This window comes from Arachis hypogaea, chromosome 6 (genome assembly GCF_003086295.3).
Source record: "Arachis hypogaea cultivar Tifrunner chromosome 6, arahy.Tifrunner.gnm2.J5K5, whole genome shotgun sequence".
NCBI lineage: Eukaryota > Viridiplantae > Streptophyta > Magnoliopsida > Fabales > Fabaceae > Arachis > Arachis hypogaea.
In genome coordinates, this window is record NC_092041.1 from 53,146,548 (window position 1) to 53,168,106 (window position 21,559).

The 21,559-nt window shown below is 37.4% G+C and overlaps 1 non-coding gene across 1 annotated transcript; it reads right to left on the reverse strand.

Moving 5' to 3' along the window:
• Positions 1-4,859: 4,859 nt before the first annotated feature.
• Positions 4,860-4,967, reverse strand: LOC112699727 (small nucleolar RNA R71). The gene has a single exon (XR_003152668.1). It is a non-coding gene; the product is annotated as a small nucleolar RNA R71 (small nucleolar RNA).
• Positions 4,968-21,559: the final 16,592 nt, after the last annotated feature.

A 21,559-nucleotide genomic window follows, 5' to 3' on the forward strand; every position in this document is an offset into this window, starting at 1 on the left:
TTGATGAGATCCACGTGCCATGAGGCCTTTAGAGTGTTGAACGCTGGCTAGGGGGTCCTCCTTTGGGCGCTGGACGCCTGGAATTGGGCAGGAAGCTGGCGTTGGATGCCAGTTTTAGGCCTTCAATTCTAAAGCAAAGTATGGACTATTATACATAACTGGAAAGCTTTGGAAGTCAGCTTCCGTAGCTGTTGAGAACGCTCCATTTAGACTTCTTTAGCTCCAGAAAAGCACTTTCGAGTGCAAGGAGGTCTGATCCAGACAGCATCTGCAATGCTTTCTCTGTCTCTGAATCAGACTTTTGCTCCAACTCCTCAATTTCAGCCAGAAAATCCTAAAATTGCATAAAAAGATACAAACTCAAAGTAGAATCCAAAAATGTAAATTTTACACTAAAACCTATGAAAACTTAATAAAAATTAAATAAAAACATGCTAAAAACTATATGAAAATAATGCCAAAAGCGTATAAAATATCCGCTCATCACAACACCAAACTTAAATTGTTTCTTGTCCCCAAGCAACTAAAAACACAGTAGGATAAAAAGAAGAGTAAGATACAATAAATGTCAGAGTTTCCAATGAAGCTCAGTCTCAATTAGATGAGTGTGACTTGATGTGTGGAAAACGATCCAACACAAAACTCACCAGCAAGTGTACCAGGTCGCATCAAGTAGTAAAACTCACTTAGAGTGAGGTCGATCCCACAGGGATTGAAGGATTGAGCAATTTTAGTTTAGTGGTTGATTTAGTCAAGCGAATCAAGTATTGGTTGAGTGGTTTATCATTAACAGAAGCTAAATTGCTTGGAATGTAAAGGGAGAGGGGAGAATTGCAGTAAATTAAATAGCAGGAAAGTAAAAGAAGCTGAAGCTTAAAATGCAAATAATATAAAGTGCAGAAACTTAGATTGCAAGAAATGTAAATGGCTGAAACTTAAAGTGCAAGAAATGTAAATTGCTTGAATCATAAAAGGGATTGGGAATTGGGATTTCAAAATTTAAACAAGCAAAGGTAAATTGCAACAAACAGAAAAGCAGAAGATGAATTGAATTGAAGTGGGTCTCAAACAGAAGAGTGAAATGCCTTGGAGAATGATGAGCGGATAATTTGTACGCTTTTTGGCATTGTTTTTAGTATGTTTTTAGTATGATCTAGTTAGTTTTTAGTATATTTTTATTAGTTTTTAGTTAAAATTCACTTTTCTAGACTTTACTATGAGTTTGTGTATTTTTCTGTGATTTCAGGTATTTTCTGGCTGAAATTGAGGGACCTGAGCAAAAATCTGATTCAGAGACTAAAAAGGACTGCAGATGCTGTTGGATTCTGACCTCCCTGCACTCGAAGTGGATTTTCTGGAGCTACAAAAGCTTAATTGGTGCGCTCTCAACGGCGTTGGAAAGTAGACATCTTGGGCTTTCCAGCAATATATGATAGTCCATACTTTGCTCAAGATTTGATGGCCCAAATTGGCGTTCAAAGTCACCCTCAGGAATTCCAGCGTTAAACGCCAGAACTGGCACAAGAATGGGAGTTAAACGCCCAAACTGGCACCAAAGCTGGCGTTTAACTCCAAGAGGAGTCTCTACACGAAAATGCTTCATTGCTCAGCCCAAGCACACACCAAGTGGGCCCGGAAGTGGATTTTTATGTCATTTACTCATCTCTGTAAACCCTAGGCTACTAGTTCTCTATAAGTAGGACCTTTTACTATTGTATTTTCATCTTCTGATCTTTGGAATCTTTTGATCTTGAGATCTTTTGATCACATTGGGAGGCTGGCCACTTGGCCATGCCTAGACCCTGTTCTTATGTATTTTCAATGGTGGAGTTTCTACACACCATAGATTAAGGTGTGGAGCTCTGCTGTACCTCGAGTATTAATGCAATTACTATTGTTCTTCTATTCAATTCAGCTTGTTCTTATTCCAAGATATTCATTCGTACCCAAGAACATGATGAATGTGATGATTATGTGACGCTCATCATCATTCTCACTTATGAACAAGTGACTGACAACCACTTCTGTTCTACAAGCAAACAAGGCTCTAATGTTTATCTCTTGGATTCTTTAACCGGAATCTTCATGGTATAAGCTAGAACTGATGGCGGCATTCAAGAGAATCCGGAAGGTCTAAACCTTGTCTGTGGTATTCTGAGTAGGATTCAATGATTGAATGACTGTGACGAGCTTCAAACTCCTGAGGGCGGGGCGTTACTGTCAGACGCAAAAGAATCACTGGATTCTATTCCGGCCTGATTGAGAACCGACAGATGGATAGCCGTGCCGTGACAGGGTGCGTTGAACATTTCCACTGAGAGGATGGGAGGTAACCACTAACAACGGTGAAACCCTTGCATACAGCTTGCCATGGAAAGGAGTAAGAAGGATTGGATCAAGACAGTAGGAAAGCAGAGAGACGGAAGGGACCAAGCATCTTCATACGCTTATCTGAAATTCCCACCAATGAATTGCATAAGTATCTCTATCTTTATCTTTATGTTTCATTCGTATATCACCTATACCCATTTGAGTTTGCCTGACTAAGATTTACAAGGTGACCATAGCTTGCTTCATACCAACAATCTCTGTGGGATCGACCCTTACTCGCGTAAGGTTTATTACTTGGACGACCCAGTACACTTGCTGGTTAGTTGTGCGAAGTTGTAGTGATCACAATTTCGTCCACCAAGTTTTTGGCGCCGTTTCCGGGGATTGTTGAGTTTGGACAACTGACGGTTCATCTTGTTGCTTAGATTAGGTGTTTTTTTTTCAGAGTTCTTAAGAAAGAATTCTAGTGTTTCATGATGATCTGTTGAAGTCTGGCTGGCTGTGAAGCCATGTCTAATTTCATTGGACCGAGGTTTCAACTTATCATCACAAGAGCTTGTTGATTTCTATCAATCTTGCTTTTGGAGCAGTGATTTGCTAAGGCTTGGCTGGCCATTGGCCATGTCTAGTGTTTTGGACCGAAGCTTTCTTTGAAAGCTTGGCTGGCTGTGAAGCCATGTCTAATTCCTGGGCCGGAGTCTTAGACTAGCATTGCACTGATTCCTGGAATTCTCATTAAGAATTTTGATACCTTTTTCCACTAGATTTTCGAAAAACACAAAAAAAATTTTACAAAATCATAAAAACCAAAAATATTGTATGAGTCTAGTGTCTCATTTTAAGTTTGGTGTCAATTGCATGCTTTCATTCATGTGTCTTAAGGATCTTCAAGTAATTCTTGATGATTTCTTACTTTGATCTTTAAATTCTCTTGACTTGAGTGTTTTGTGTGTCTCATATGCATTCTCATTAGTGTCAGTAGTATACAAACTGCTAAGTTTGGTGTCTTGCATGCATTGTTATTTGATTCTTGTTGCATTTTGATTTTTCCTTATTATTAAAAATCCAAAAATATTTTTAATTTGTGTCTTTTCAAGTCAATAATACAGAGAATTGAAGATTCAGAACATTCAGCAGAGAAATTGCACAGAAAAAGCTGGGCGTTCAAAACGCCTAGTGAAGAAGGACAGACTGGCGTTTAAACGCCAGCCAGGGTACCTGGTTGGGCGTTTAACGCCCAAAAGGGTAGAGTTTTGGGCGTTAAACACCAGAATGTGCACCATTCTGGGCGTTTAACGCCAGGATGGCACAAGAGGGAAGATTCTGTTTTCAAATCAATTTTTTTTCAAGTTTTCAAAGTTTTTCAAAATCAAATCTTTTTCAAATCATATCTTTTCAATCAAATCTTTTTCAAAATCAATTTCTTTCTATTTTCAAAGATACTTGCTATCAATTAATGATTTGATTCAACATCACAAGTATGTTGCCTTTTCTGTTGAGAAAGGTTTAATGTTTGAATCATATCTTTTCTTGTTAGCCAAGTTTTTAATTTTCAAAATCAAATCTTTTTAAAATGTTTTTCAAATCATATCTCCTCAATCACATCTTTTTAAAACCAAACATATCTTGTTAACCACATCTTTTTCAAAATAGCTTTCAATCAAATCTTTTTGATTTCTAATTTCAAAATCTTTTTCAAAAATCACTTGATTTCTTTCCCACTTTCATTTTCGAAAATCAATTAGTGCTTTTCAAAATTGTTTTCAAAATCTTTTACTTAATTTTCGAAAATTACTTCCCTTCTTCTCACATCCTTCTATTTATGGACTAACACTATTCCTTAATACACAATTCGAACTCCATCTTCCTTGATAAGTTCGAATTTTCTACTTCTGCCTTCTATTTTTCTTTTCCTCTGACACCTCAAGGAATCTCTATACTGTGACATAGAGGATTCCACATTTTCTTGTTCTCTTCTCTTTCATATGAGCAGGAGAAAGGACAAAAGCATTCTTGTTGAAGCTGATCCTGAACCTGAAAGGACCCTGAAGCAAAAACTGAGAGAAGCCAAGGCACAACTCTCTGTAGAGGACCTAACAGAAATCTTCAAAGAAGAAGAACACATGGCAGCCGAAAACAACAACAATGCCAACAATGCAAGGAAGGTGCTGGGTGACTTTACTGCACCTACTCCCGACTTCTATGGGAGAAGCATCTCTATCCCTGCCATTGGAGCAAACAACTTTGAGCTTAAGCCTCAATTAGTTTCTCTAATGCAACAGAATTGCAAGTTCCATGGACTTCCATTGGAAGATCCTCATCAGTTTTTAGCTGAATTCTTGCAAATCTGTGACACTGTCAAGACTAATGGGGTTGACCCTGAGGTCTACAGACTCATGCTATTCCCTTTTGCTGTAAGAGACAGAGCTAGGACATGGTTGGACTCTCAACCTAAAGAAAGCCTGGACTCTTGGGAAAAGCTAGTCAATGCCTTCTTGGCAAAGTTCTTTCCACCTCAAAAATTGAGTAAGCTTAGAGTAGAAGTCCAAACCTTCAGACAGAAGGAAGGAGAATCCCTCTATGAAGCTTGGGAAAGATACAAACAATTAATCAGAAAGTGTCCTTCTGATATGCTTTCTGAATGGAGCATCATAGGTATTTTCTATGATGGTCTGTCTGAACTGTCCAAGATGTCTTTGGATAGCTCTGCTGGAGGATCTCTTCATCTGAAGAAGACGCCTACAGAAGCTCAAGAACTAATTGAAATGGTTGCAAATAACCAATTCAAGTACACTTCTGAAAGGAATCCTGTGAACAATGGGACTAGTCAGAAGAAAGGAGTTCTTGAGATTGACACTCTGAATGCCATATTGGCTCAGAACAAAATATTGACTCAACAAGTCAATATGATTTCTCAAAGTCTGTCTGGAATGCAAAATGCACCAAACAGTACTAAGGAAGCTTCATCTGAGGAAGAAGCTTATGATCCTGAGAACCCTTCAATGGAAGAGGTGAATTACATGGGAGAACCCTATGGAAACACCTATAATCCTTCATGGAGAAATCATCCAAATCTCTCATGGAAGGATCAACAGAGACCTCAACAAGGTTTCAACAATAATAATGGTGGAAGAAACAGGTTTAGCAATAGCAAGCCTTTTCTATCATCTTCTCAGCAACAGACAGAGAGTTCTAAGCAGAATACCTCTGACTTAGCAACCATGGTCTCTGATCTAATCAAAACCACTCAAAGTTTCATGACTGAAACAAGGTCCTCCATTAGAAATTTGGAGGCACAAGTGGGTCAGCTGAGCAAGAAAATTACTGAACTCCCTCCTAGTACTCTCCCAAGCAATACAGAAGAAAATCCAAAAAGAGAGTGCAAAGCCATCAACATGGCCGAATTTGGAGAGGAGGAAGAGGCAGTGAACGCCACTGAGGAAGACCTCAATGGACGTCCACTGGCTTCCAATGAGTTCCACAATGAGGAACCATGGGAATCTGAGGCTCAAAATGAGACCATAGAGATTCCATTGGACTTACTTCTGCCATTCATGAGCTCTGATGAGTATTCTTCCTCTGAAGAGGATGAGTATGTCACTGAAGAGCAAGTTGCTAAATACCTTGGAGCAATCATGAAGTTGAATGACAAGTTATTTGGAAATGAGACTTGGGAGGATGAACCCCCTTTGCTCACCAAAGAACTGGATGACTTGTCTAGGCAGAAACTACCTCAAAAGAGACAGGATCCTGGGAAGTTTTCAATACCTTGTACCATAGGCACCATGACCTTCAAGAAGGCCTTGTGTGACTTAGGGTCAAGTGTAAACCTCATGCCTCTCTCTGTAATGGAGAAGCTAGGGATCTTTGAAGTACAAGCTGCAAAAATCTCACTAGAGATGGCAGACAACTCAAGAAAACAAGCTTATGGACTTGTAGAGGATGTTCTGGTAAAAGTTGAAGACCATTACATCCCTACTGATTTCATAGTCCTAGAGACTGGGAAGTGCATGGATGAATCCATCATCCTTGGCAGACCCTTCCTAGCCACAGCAAGGGCTGTGATTGATGTTGATAGAGGAGAATTGATCATTCAAGTGAATGAAGAATCCTTGGTGTTTAAGGCCCAAGGATATCCCTCTGTCACCATGGAGAGGAAGCATGAAGAGCTCCTCTCAAAACAGAGCCAAACAGAGCCCCCACAGTCCAACTCTAAGTTTGGTGTTGGGAGGCCACAACCAAACTCTAAGTTTGGTGTTGAACCCCCACATTCAAACTCTAAGTTTGGTGTTGGGAGGTTCCAACATGGCTCTGAGCATCTGTGAGGCTCCATGAGAGCCCTCTGTCAAGCTACTGACATTAAAGAAGCGCTTGTTGGGAGGCAACCCAATGTTATATTTTATCTATTTTCTTTTGTTATTTTATGTTTTTTGTAGGTTGATGATCATGAGAAGTCACAAAATCAATGAAAAAAGCAAAAACAGAATGAAAAAATAGAAAGAAAAACAGCACACCCTGGAGGAGAGCGTGCTGGCGTTTAAACGCCAGTAAGGCTAGCTGTTGGGCGTTTAACGCCCAGTCTGGCACCATTCTGGGCGTTTAACGCCAGAAAGGGGCACCAGACTGGCGTTAAACGCCAGAAAAGGGCAAGAAGCTGGCGTTAAACGCCAAAAATGGGCACCAGCCCGGCGTTTAACGCCAGAAATGGCTAAAAACGCAATTTTGCATGCCATTTGGTGCAGGGATGACTTTTCCTTGACACCTCAGGATCTGTGGACCCCACAGGATCCCCACTTACCCCACCACTCTCTCTCTCTTCTTCCCCATTCACCAATCACCTCAACACCTCTTCCCCAAAAACCCTTCACCTATCAAATCCCATCTTTCTCTTCACCACTCACATCCATCCTTCATAAAACCCCACCTACCTCACCATTCAAATTCAAACCACTTTCCCACCCAAACCCACCCTCAATTGACCGAACCCTACCCTTCCCCCACTCCTATATATACCCTCCTTCACTCCTTCATTTTCACACAACCTAAACACCACTTCTCCCCCTTTTGGCCGAACACAGAGCCATTCCCTTCTCCCTCATTTCTTCTTCTTCTACTCTCTTCTTGCTTCTTTTGCTCGAGGACGAGCAAACATTTTAAGTTTGGTGTGGTCAAAGCATTACTTTTTGTTTTTCCATAACCATTTATGGCATCCAAGGCCGGAGAAACCTCTAGAAAGAGGAAAGGGAAGGCAAAAGCTTCCACCTTCGAGTCATGGGAGATGGAAAGATTCATCTCAAGGGTGCATCAAGACCACTTCTATGAAGTTGTGGCCTTGAAGAAGGTGATCGCCGAGATCCCTTTCAAACTCAAAAAGGGTCAACTTTGATCAAAGGTTGGACCAAGTCCTCACAAACATTTGTGAAGAGGGCGCTCAATGGAAGTGAAACTCAAGAGGGAAGCCGGTTCAACTAAGAAGGCATGACCTCAATCCCATCACTAAGAAAAGGATGGAGCAAGCATGAGGAAATTCCTCCTCATAAAATCCCTGAGATGCCTCAAGGGATGCACTTTCCTCCACAAAACTATTGGGAGCAAATCAACACCTCCCTAGGAGAATTGAGTCCAACATGGGACAACTAAGGGTGGAGCACCAAGAACATTCTATTCTCCTCCATGAAATTAGAGAAGATCAAAGAATCATGAGAGAGGAGCAACAAAGACAAGGAAGAGACATTGAGGAGCTCAAGCACTCCATAGGATTTTCAAGAGGAAGAACAAGCCGCCATCACTAAGGTGGACCCGTTCTTTAATTTCCTTGTTCTTTATTTTTCTGTTTTTCGAATTTTAGTGCTTATGTTTATCTATGTTTGTGTCTTGTGATCATTAGTATCTTAGTGTGTATGCCTTAAAGTTATGAATGTCCTATGAATCCATCACCTCTCTTAAATAAAAAATGTTCTTAATTGAAAAAGAGTAGAGTTGCATGAATTCTGAATTTTATAACAGTTTAATTATTTTGATATGGTGGCATTACTTTAGTCTTCTGAATGAATGCTTAAACAGTGCATATGTCTTTTGAATTTGTGGTTCATGAATGTTGGCTCTTGAAAGAATGATGAAAAAGGAGACATGTTACTGAGGATCTGAAAAATCATAAAAATGATTCTTGAAGCAGAAAAAAAAAGGCAATGAATACAAAAAAAAATAAAAAAAATATATTCGAAAAAAAAGAGAGAAAGAAAAAGAAAGAGAAAAAGAAAGAAAAAGAAAGAAAAAGAAAGAAAAAGAAAGAAATAAAGTTGTGATCCAAGGCAAAAAGAGTGTGCTTAAGAACCCTGGACACCTCTAATTGGGGACTCTAGCAAAGCTAAGTCACAATCTGAAAAGGTTCACCCAATTATGTGTCTGTGGCATGTATGTATCCGGTGGTAATACTGGAAGACAGAGTGTTTTGGGCCACAGCCAAGACTCAATAAATAGCTATGTTCAAGAATCATCATACTTAACTAGGAGAATCAATAACACTATCTGGATTCTGAGTTCCTAAAGAAGCCAATCATTCTGAATTTCAAAGGATAGAGTGAGATGCCAAAACTGTTCAGAGGCAAAAAGCTAAAAGCCCCGCTCATCTAATTGATACTGATCTTCATAGATGATTTTTGAATTCATTGCATATTCTCTTCTTTTCATCTTATTTGATTTTCAGTTGCTTGAGGACAAGCAACAATTTAAGTTTGGTGTTGTGATGAGCGGATAATTTGTACGCTTTTTGGCATTGTTTTTAGTATGTTTTTAGTATGATCTAGTTAGTTTTTAGTATATTTTTATTAGTTTTTAGTTAAAATTCACTTTTCTGGACTTTACTATGAGTTTGTGTGTTTTCCTGTGATTTCAGGTATTTTCTGGCTGAAATTGAGGGACCTGAGCAAAAATCTGATTCAGAGACTAAAAAGGACTGCAGATGCTGTTGGATTCTGACCTCCCTGCACTCGAAGTGGATTTTCTGGAGCTACAAAAGCCCAATTGGCGCGCTCTCAACGGCGTTGGAAAGTAGACATCTTGGGCTTTCCTGCAATATATGATAGTCCATACTTTGCTCAAGATTTGATGGCCCAAATTGGCGTTCAAAGTCACCCTCAGGAATTCCAGCGTTAAACGCCGGAACTGGCACAAGAATGGGAGTTAAACGCCCAAACTGGCACCAAAGCTGGCGTTTAACTCCAAGAGGAGTCTCTACACGAAAATGCTTCATTGCTCAGCCCAAGCACACACCAAGTGGGCCTGGAAGTGGATTTTTATGTCATTTACTCATCTCTGTAAACCCTAGGCTACTAGTTCTCTATAAGTAGGACCTTTTACTATTGTATTTTCATCTTCTGATCTTTGGAATCTTTTGATCTTGAGATCTTTTGATCACATTGGGAGGCTGGCCATTCGGCCATGCCTAGACCCTATTCTTATGTATTTTCAACGGTGGAGTTTCTACACACCATAGATTAAGGTGTGGAGCTCTGCTGTACCTCGAGTATTAATGCAATTACTATTGTTCTTCTATTTAATTCAGCTTGTTCTTATTCCAAGATATTCATTCGTACCCAAGAACATGATGAATGTGATGATTATGTGACGCTCATCATCATTCTCACTTATAAACAAGTGACTGACAACCACTTCTGTTCTACAAGCAAACAAGGCTCTAATGTTTATCTCTTGGATTCTTTAACCGGAATCTTCGTGGTATAAGCTAGAACTGATGGCGGCATTCAAGAGAATCCGGAAGGTCTAAACCTTGTCTGTGGTATTCTGAGTAGGATTCAATGATTGAATGACTGTGACGAGCTTCAAACTCCTGAGGGCGGGGCGTTAGTGACAGACGCAAAAGAATCACTGGATTCTATTCCGGCCTGATTGAGAACCGACAGATGGATAGCCGTGCCGTGACAGGGTGCGTTGAACATTTCCACTGAGAGGATGGGAGGTAACCACTAACAACGGTGAAACCCTTGCATACAGCTTGCCATGGAAAGGAGTAAGAAGGATTGGATGAAGACAGTAGGAAAGCAGAGAGACGGAAGGGACCAAGCATCTTCATACGCTTATCTGAAATTCCCACCAATGAATTGCATAAGTATCTCTATCTTTATCTTTATGTTTCATTCGTATATCACCTATACCCATTTGAGTTTGCCTGACTAAGATTTACAAGGTGACCATAGCTTGCTTCATACCAACAATCTCTGTGGGATCAACCCTTACTCGCGTAAGGTTTATTACTTGGACGACCCAGTACACTTGCTGGTTAGTTGTGCGAAGTTGTAGTGATCACAATTTCGTCCACCAGAGAATTTAGAACAGAGAAGCAGTGCTTAATTTGCAGTAATTTAAAGGTGGTTCAAGATCTCAGGAGTGGAAGAGACTAGATAACAAGTCTAGATCTCAAATCCTTCCTTGATCCAACAAGAGCAATTGCAAAAGAAATGAAGGAAAGTAAATTGCAGAAAGAGTAGAAGATGAAGCAGTAAATAGAGATTGAAATTCAATTCTGCAGAAAAGTAAAACAAGAGATCACAAGGTGAGATTGAAACAGAATTTCTTCAATTCTTCACCCAAGATCCAAAGCAAGAAAAGTAAAGAGTACTCAACACTACAAGAAAAACACCCATTTAGGTACACTTGAAAAGTGTAGCCAAAAACGAAAAAAAGTGATGCCTTAGGAAAAGGCTACGTTTTTTAGGCTTCGGAGACACTTTTGTAGGTGATCCCTATACTAGTGTTGCCTATTCTCAAAGGCTACGCTTTTCTGTATCAAAGGCTATGCTTCTTGCCTTTGAGAATAGGGTACGCTTTTTAAGTGATGCTATTCAGGACCTAAGGCTACGCTTTTCAGCACTAATAGTTACCGTAATTCTAAAGAATAGGCTACACTTTTTAGGACTACTGCATCACTTTATAAATGTAGCAAATAGTATACCTATAGCTACTCTATATAAGTGTAGCCTTTTGTCCCTCATTTTTTTTTAAATTTCTGTTTATATATATATATATATATATATATATATATATATATATATATATATATATAAAACAGAAATTTCTAACAATTTTTTTTTATTTAAACTCTAATATTTGAGAATATAATTATATATATAATCCTGTATTTTTAATTAAATTAGTTAATTATTTAAAAAATAAAAATGAATACATATATAATAATACCATACAATAATCTTTAAATAATAAAAATTATACTGAAACAAAATATAATTATACAATGAATCAAAAATATTGGGATGATCATAATTTTGAGTATTCATACATCTCAAACTAGAATAAGTATACTCATATAATGTACTTAGAGTTTACTACTAATAAACTAAAAAAAACCAAAATATTATATCATATAAATGTATCTTAGCTTCTAATAAAAGATATCATCATCAACCATACATCTTTCAATTTCCATCTTTGTCAATAAACCATCATGATCAGCATCTCAATCTTCACTCGCATCTTCAGAATTATCCTGCATAATTATATAGAAAAATAATTATAATTTAAAAAGTACAACAAGAAAAAAGTAATTAACATATTAATAACATATACAATATCCGAGCGGCATAGGATAATTGAAACTACTCTTCTTTTCATTTCACCAAAAACATAAAATAAGAAACAAAACCATACTATGTTTGAATAAATAATTAAATAAACCAAAGTCTTTTGCTTTAAAATAACAATCATATTCAGGAAATACTATAAGTCTTTTGCTGTTCTTTATGTTTCTTGTTTTTTTCACTTATTGACTATAATTGAATAAAAAGTTAGCATATAGAAACAGAGAAAAATATAATTAAATTTTGCTTCAGCAAACAAAACTACAGCAACCAGAATAGCAGCAGATATAATTGCACAAAATAGAATTGCAAAAAATAAAATTGCACAATAGAACTATAGAACATAGAATTGCAGCAACTTAAAATTACAGCAAACAAAGTAGCCAAAAATAGAATTGTAAATACACAAATTCAGAAGTTCAGAATGGAACTGGCAGCAATATATTCGAAGAAAATTCAATTCAGTTCAAGAACCTACATCAGAATGGATATGTGTTTGTACAGCATGAGAGAGGACAAATTCCAACATTATCAATTGAATTTTCATTAATTTGCTTATGTCTTAACAAACAGTAATATATTTGCAATTAAAGTACCAACTATTTTACCTGGATTGTAGGATGACTCCAATAATAGATCAATTTTATGAATTGACTTTCTGGAACTTGTGTCGGTCGATTTTTCACCATATCTTCGATGGTATCAAAGGGAACAAAGTGCTTCTGCTTAATCTTTCCCTTGAACCGCTTCCAAGCATCTCGAATTGCTTGGATCACCCACTTTTCTTCACTATCTGGGAGGATAAACTTGGTCTGCATGATATCAACAGTATTATACGCACCTTCCTATATTTAGAATAATCGAAATTTAATAATAATAGAAGAGTCTTACATTAACATAGTTCCACATGAATTTCTTAGCTTTAGGAGTTACAGCATGCCAGCTAGTGTATAAAAGACTCACAAATCTGTTATTTCTACCAATTGTGCCTATGAAACTAGAGGAAAATTTATAAGGGGTCGCACAGTGAAGATAACAAGAGCAGAGGAGGAAGGGTGTTATGAAATATAAGGGGCATGGGCTATGAAACAGACTTTCATAGCTTTGTAGTTAGGTTAGGAAATAGTTCCTAGTCTTAGAAGTAATTCTCTAAATATTTTACTAGAAACTCGCTGAAGCAAAACAAATTAAGGAAAACAAAGAATTTATAGTACATAAATAATAAGTTAAATTGTAAATTCATAACTAATAAAGCACTCAAGGTGGAGCTACACATGAATTAATAGCATAATAATAAAGTGAAAAGAAAAAGTATGCATTGTACCTTGCCATGACACGATCAACGTTTTGACAAAATCCACTTGGGAGCTTTAACCAAAAACTTTAATCTGTTTGTTACCAAGTAAAATTCTAAGAGATTAGACTATAATCATATTTAGTCTAGATTTATTTTCATAAATTCTAAACTGATATAATTAAAATGAAAGGAAAAAAATAAAAAAACTCAATTCAGGTCAGTAACTTATTTGAAAAATAAAAGCAATCTGATAACTACCCAAAATTCAAATCTAAAGCATGAGTAACTGAGTAACTGAAAATAAAAGGAAGAAATCTTGATAATATTTTTAATGATGTGAAATTTTATCTAATTATAAAGAATTACTCATTTTTATTTTGTTAGCTAAATGTTGGTTAGATTTTAATAAAAATACTGATTTTCTAAATTTTCTCTAAAAATAAAATAGTTAAAATTTATTAAATATTATATATTTACTTTTTATAATAAATTATGCATAATATAATAGGCATAGTAGTATTCACTTTATTTTATAAATCATAATTGAATGAAACATATTCAAAATAATATCGATCATGATATAATTTAGTTACAACTGAATTAAAATGGACGAATCAATACTCATAACAAAATAAGATATTCACTTATATTGGCTTCAGCAATAAAAAAATATTTATCCACACCTTATGTTTTCAATAATCCATTGAGGTGAATAGTTCAACCGTTGAAGGAGGAACGAAATTAAATTCAGTCAAACGAATTATATTCAAGGGAGTTTAATCACGCAGAAAATTACCATCTACAAATCTAATATGTATTTTAAAATTTTTTAAATAAAATACAAAAGGAATTGCAACAAAAGGAAGCAAATCCAAATGATAGAGTGAGCACCCAAAAAAAAAGGATAGAATAGAATGAGCCATTACTAGTTGCAGACAACCCATCAGACATAGATTTCCGCAGTTGCATGGGCCATTTCTTCATCTCAGATCCACCAACTGAATAAATCGCTTTCTGCCACTCTGAAAAAATAACAAAATAACAATGCATAAATAAAGCTAGTGATATGAAGAAGTGAACAACTCCAATCAGCAATATTTAGCATCAATTGACCACTCTATCTCATATAGTCTCATATAGTTGGAATAATGACTACAATTTTCAATTTATGATTGTATGCAAATGTATGCTTGCTATTGGATGTAAAATCATTCATGTTTCTATACCAACAGCTTAACCATTTAGGAGAGAAGATATATGACAGCATATGTTCAAATGGTTCATAATTTATTAAATGTTGCCCCAAGGTCCTTAATAAATTTTGAAATCTAAGAAAATAAAGAGGTGGATAGTCCTATGCATTGTTCACACTTCAAGTCCAATGGCTTCTTGCGTGAGGGTGTTGATATAAAATCACTCACATTCCACTACCTGACAGCTTAAACCTCTTGATGTGGTTCATAATATTAACAACACATGCTTGTCACATACAGCCATAAATTATGGTAAAAAAATTTTATTCATAGCAAGACCTATGGCCTGTCAATTCCCCAATAATCAATTATAAAGTAATATTAAAGAATACAAAATGCTAGGCTGTTCGTTGTGTCCATTTAGAAAACACACAAGCTAATTTTAGAAGTCAAGTACATCCATGTATCTTTATAATTGCTTCAAGAAACCTTGTACTCTTTTGATATTGGCTCATAAGGCCTAAAATCTATATATGCACTACCAAAAATGGCAGACGAAGAGATAAGAATTTTACCTAGGTACTCAAGCTCAAAGAAACCTCCAATGAATCAAATAAACAATAATTAGTAATAATCAAATAAACAATATAATGGAATTCAAAAGCTTAATCAGAATAGAACAGAACTGAATAAACACCAACTAATGATTTTATTTTCAAACAGCTGATCACACACGCGCGCACAAAATCATAAGAACCAAAATTGAAGGCATGCACAAACCAGAGTAAGCAAAACGCAAGCTGAAGCAAATTCACAGAGTAGCATAGTTGCACACACATGCCATTATAATAGCCCTATTCTTGAGAACACCCCTATCAAATCAAACAATGCAAGCTGATAAGCAAAAAGTGAATCAAATCAGAACCCTAAAATCATAACTCTCTCAAATTTTAGAACAATTCAGTGGCCATAGAACTAGCTGAATTAAAAGAGATGTCCTAAATGGTGAAGATAAAGGAGAAACACAAGGAGAGTACATTTGATCTTGAGAAACACATTGATGCATATCTACTAGTCAAGTAGCTGATTTTCAGTCTATTTTCAATTTCAGTTTATCGATTGTATCTTTAGTGTTTTTACTACAGAATGCATTATTATCTTAATCTCTTTGCTTGTTAGAATCTTCTTTCCTATCTGTACAGCCGGCACATTTCAGTTCTTACTGTTGCTGGTTATTTAACCTCATTTATGAAGAATATAATGTTTTAAAGAACTATTTTCTTTATGAGCATTTATCAAAAAATCTTATATCACACCAAGGCACGAAAGCTTTAAAGGAATGCTTGTTTCTGTTTTTACTAAGCTTCTAGTTTAGGTTTCAGGAACATTACCTGAGATGGATGAAACATTTTTCAAAATAATTGTTCTTGTGATTGCTTCGTCTTGCTAAACCCACCTTAGCTTTATTCTTGTTCTTGTTCTTGTGATTACTTCCTACAATCTTAGCTCTTAATGATGGTCCTCTCCTGTCATCAGTTTCTAAACATTTGGTAACAAGAGTCCAAGAGTATCAATCATCATAGAAGTTATAATAAAATTCTTAAAAGGAGAAATGAGGGTACGAGAGTTCACTCACGCCGCAAATGGTCACCAAACCCCCAAATTAAAAACCCTAAAATCGGAATCCTAACCCTCTGAAATTTTAGAACAAAATGGGCGTGAGTAGATACCTTCTCCACCACGATGGTGAGCGACGGGATCAGAGGATGATGCTGACGACCGATGTGAGCACGCCGCGAAGACGACTGATGGTGAGCGACGGGATCAGAGGAGCGGTGAGCGACGGGAACAGAAGAGCAGTGAGCGACGGGATCAGAGGAGCGGTGAGTGTGGAAGAGGAGTGCCAGCACCGATGGTTCCCGAGTGGATGGTGCGACGGCAGAACTGAGGAGTGTTGGTGGTGACTGGTGATGAGGACTGAGGAGTTGGGGTTCTCGAGTGAAATAATTCTGAAGTTACTTTTGTGTTGGTGAAAATGAAAAAAAAATTAGTAAGTGTTAAGGGATTTAGTAGTCTTACATGGATTAGGCAGCGTTTTAGAATCGCACCCAAAACATAATAAATGGGTTACTTTTTAAAAGCGTTTCCTTTGGTGTAAAAAGTGTCTCCATAGCTATTCAGATATGGCTACACTTTATAAGTGATGTTTAAAATATCTAAGGAGACACTTTTGGAGTGATGCCTCAATAGTGTTTCCTATTCTCTTATAAAAGGGCACCCTGCAAAAAAGCGTAGCCTATTCTAAGAATAGGCTACGCTTTTCAAATGTAGCTTAAAAAAAGTGTGGCTGAATGGGTGTTTTTCTTGTAGTGCAAGCAAGACCAAGGAAGAAGAGAGATCAATTCTCCTTCCCAATTCTTTCAGAAATTCCAAAGTTCAAAATTAAAAATGCAAGTAAAAAGGAAAATTCCAAATGAAGTCTAAAGGTTCTAAAAAAAATAAAAGAAAGAAAGGTCCTCAATTACATCAAACTAGCTCCTATTTATACACTTTCTATTCTTGGATTTTGGGATTTGGATGGGCTTTTGATTTGGTGAAGAAATGAATTAAGTTGGATTTTTAATTGAATTTCAGCCCAAGAAGAATGTGGTTCTAGGAGGATGCTCAGCTCACAAGTTGCGCTGAGCATTGAGGCCTTGTGTTGATTCCTTTGCACCGTGCCAAGCATCAGGGGAATGCTCAGCTCAACTTGTGAGCTGAGCATTGGTGCCTTGGTGCGCTGCCCTTGGACCGTGCCAAATTTGGTGCGCTTCACTCCTTCCTGGCCGTGCCAAGATGTGCCTCCTTGCACCAAGAAGTAGTGCTCTGCTCACTAAGTGAGCTGAGCATTGGTGCTCACAAGGAGAGGTCCTTGGTTCGAAACTTGCTGAATGCATGCACTGGAGGTTTTCTTGTGGTGCCTTGCTCCCTTGCTTCCTTGAGGTGTTGAGTTCGAATCCTGGAGGTGGCATTTTGCTAATTTTTGGCTTGTTTTCCTTTGGAGTAGCGCTTCCCCCCTCCCCTTAGGTCATGGGTTCAAGCCTTGGAGCATGCACTTTGCAACTTATTTTCTTTGAATTATTCTTCAATGCTTTCGACAATGCTCACTTGGTGAGCTGAGCATTGTTTTTCTTTTCCTTGTTTCTTGGCTTCCTATTGTGCTCAGCTCACAAAGTGAGCAGAGCATTGTGCCTTGGTCCCATGGGAGTGAGTGTAGTGCTCACTTAGTGAGCATTGTGCTCTTGGAGTGAGCTTCAAGGTTTCATGCGCCACACTTTCTTCTTTCTTTGCCACACTTTCTTCCTTGAGCCACACTTTTTAGGCCACGTTTTCTTCTTTTCTTCTTTTCTTCACCTACAATTAATCAAAACAACCAATCAAAATATCACCAAATTCACAAGGTTTATAAATCATTAAAATGCAATTAAATTTAGCCTAAACCTCATGATTTAGCATCAATTATATGGTGGTTGTTTGATTCAAAGAAACCATGCATTTTCAATCCAAATCACTTACTTAGAATACAAGAAAGTGCATAAAACCTAATGAAAACAAAGAAAAGGACTAGTGTAACTAGGCTAAGATGACTTGTCATCACAACACCAAACTTAAAACTTGCTTGTCCCCAAGCAAGAATAGAATTATGCTCAAAGGTTCTTTCAATCAGAATGGATTTAAAGAATAACATGTGCTATCATGTGAGTAAAGTGATTAAGTGACAATAGGGTGAACTCTAAATTATATGCTCATGCAAGGATTTCAGTGCTTACTAGTCCCCACATTTTGGAAGTCTTAGGTCTTAGAACTTTCATCCAAATGGTATCATAGAGATCTCTCTATAGGTAATCACCTTGAAGCAGCTTATATTTTCATGTGCTTTGGCCTTGACTCTAAGTGTCATGTCTCAAAGCGGCTCTTTAGATAAGCTTTTAATCAATACTCCTAAACCAGTTGGTTTTAAGGTATTAGGTGTTAAAGCACCCCTAAGGATTTACTTGTTCAAGCCTCTCTCTTTGACACAATTCGACCACAAGCATTTACTAGAATAACAACTTTTTGAGTTCTTGTTTCTTTCTTCTTTTCTGCCTAGTAATTGATGCTCAGAGCCTTGGGCCATGTTCTTTTTGTTTCTATGTTTTCTTTATTTTTCTTTTGATTGCTGCTTCTTGGATCAATAAATGTTTGAGAATCTCCACAATACTTCTTTGAACTATATGTCCTGCATATGAGCTCCCATGCAAGTTTTCATAAGCATGCAACCTCAATGCATAGTCACACAACTAGAACCACCACTTCTCCTAATCTTTTACTTGCCTCAAAATTGTTTAATTCCTCAATCCTTCTTTTCAAAGAACTGTCATGTGGTGCCCCCTTTTTTTTTTTGAAATCTTGAGTGCAGGCAAGTTTGAAAAGTATAGTGTTGTGAATAATCAAGCATCTTAATTATTGAATTATAGAGAACTGTACTAAACAGACAGACAAATAGGGATATAATATCACTTTCAATCACAGCAATATCTGATGTAAAATAATTACTTAACAATACAACCTTTTGGATTTTACTTGCTTTCCTCCTCCTCATCATCATTGCTGGTCTTCACATTCCTCTTTCATCTCGTTGATTGATGATGCATAACCTTTCCAAAAGTTTGTATGATGCTCTGCAGTGATATTGAAAGTTGCTTGTTCCCCAAGCACTTGAAAAATGGTTAGCATGCATTGATTATTTGTGGGCTTTTGAACTTACTTTGGTGTGGGAACACCAAACTTAGTATCTTGCCAGTGATTCTCATGCATCAAATTAACCATATGTGAAATTTCTTTTTTTCTTTGCTAAAAGTAATAAAACTGAAAACTAGGAAACAACAAAATAGTTACTAGTTTATCTAAATGCTTGAAGCTAGCATTATGCAGAAGGTGAGAGTATGTTTTATGATGAGATTTTGGTGGAACACCAAACTTAGAATCCTTCATTCCCCCTTTTATTGTTTTGGTGTGCAACACCAAACTTAGCTTCTTGCAATATAGATAAAGCTAATTAACCTTTTTATTGAAATAGCTATGAAAAGAAAACTACCTCAGGTTGGGTTGCCTCCCAACAAGCGCTCTTTTATTGTCATTAGCTTGACATCTTCTATACTTGTTCAGTTCAGATTCTGAACTTCTTTTTCTTGAAGCTGATTCTGAGGCTGCTTGCTTGCTGTTGCATCTTCATCATTGGATGCCTCTTCTTCAGCTTGTTTCTCTTCACTTTCCTTTGGCTTCTTGGTAGCTTCTTCATTTTTCACCAGGATCTTTCCACTCCTTAGCTGTATTGCCTTGAACTCCTCTTTTAGATTAGGAATGGTGTCACTTGGTAGTGAGCTTGATGGTTTCTCAATAGAAATCTGCTTGGAGATTTGCCCAATCTGCCTCTTCATGTTCTTCAATGAGGCTTCCTGGTTCCTTGTTGTCATCTCTTGTTGTTTTATCCACTTTTCCATGAGCATCTCCAGATTAGTGATCCTCTGGGAATCTTGTGAGATTGGTTGATTGTGGGATGTTGAGGGTTGAAGGTATGCACTTTGGTTAGAGACTTGGTTGTTGGATGGATGATGGTTAGAGTTGGGGTAATTGTTTTGTGGTTTTCTGTATGTGTTTTGGTTAGTATTCGGCTGGTTGTTGTGGTTTGTGTTTTTTCAATTGCTTTGGGTTGAGTTCCTTTGCCATGTCTGCTGACTTTGATTGTGGTTGTCTCCCCATCTGAGGTTGGGATGGTTTTTCCAAGAGGGATTGTAAGTATCACCATAGACTTCATTTGATCCAGAATTTTGGTTGTGCATGTACTGGACTTGCTCTTGCTGTTGCTCCTCTTGAATTTCTTCATTTTGCCCCAAGTAGTTGATGGTTGGCTTGTGTTGACTGCTGCAACTTGGATATTGCCAATCCTCTTGGCCATTTGCTCAAATTGTTGTTGAATTTGCTGTTGCATCATTTTGTTTTGAGCTAGGATTGAATCCACTCCTTCCAACTCCATCACTCCTTTCCTTTATGATGGTTGACGTTGCCTTTGGTGAGCAAAGAAGTACTGGTTGTTGGCCACCATATAAATGAGATTCTGGGCTTCCTCTGCAGTTTTCATGAGTTGTAAAGAGCCTCCAGCTGAGTGATCCAATGCTTCCTGGGATTTCAATGTTAAGCCTTCATAAAAATTCTGCAACTTATCCCATTCAGTGAACATTTGAGGGGGACACTTCCTGATCAGAGCCTTGTATCTCTCCCATGCCTCATAAATGGGTTCAGCCTCCATTTATGTGAATGTTTGTACCTCAGTCTTCAACCTAATGACCCTTTGAGGTGGGTAAAATTTGGCAAGAAACTTGGTTACCAGATCATCCCAATTGTCGATGCTGTCTCTTGGGAAGGATTCCAACCATTGAGTGGCTTTGTCTCTGAAAGAGAATGGAAATAGCAATAGCTTGTAGCTATCAGGAGGCACACCATTGGTTTTGACCGTGTCACAAATCCTCAAGAAGGTAGACAAGTGTTGATTGGGGTCTTCAAGTGGTCCTCCTCCATAAGAGCAATTATTTTGAACGAGAGTGATAAGTTGTGGCTTTAGTTCAAAATTGTTTGCATTGACATTTGGAGTTAAGATGCTGCTTCCACAATGTCTGGGATTTGCAAATGTGTAGGAGGCCAAAACTCTCCTCTGTGGTGGATTGTTGTTGTTGTTAGCTACTCCTCCTGGTGGATTGGTTGAATGTTCCTCCATGTCTTGAAATTCTTCTTGTAACTCCTCCTCTCCAACAATGTTTTTCCCTCTTTCAGCTCTTCTTAATCTCCTGAGGGTTCGTTCGTCTTGTTCATGAAAGATGGGTGTAGCTCTTCTTGTATCTGTCATATAAACAAAACATAAGAAACACACAAAACCAGTGACACTTCAATCTATTTCTAGAATGAAATTTGAGTTAGCTTAAGCAAAAATTCAAACAGTTAGTGGGTCAGTCAAAAATTAAAGAAACAGAAAAGAAAAAGTGCTTGATCTAGACCTCCACTTCACTTAATCATTGTCAATCTATTTCAATCCCCGGCAACAGCGCCAA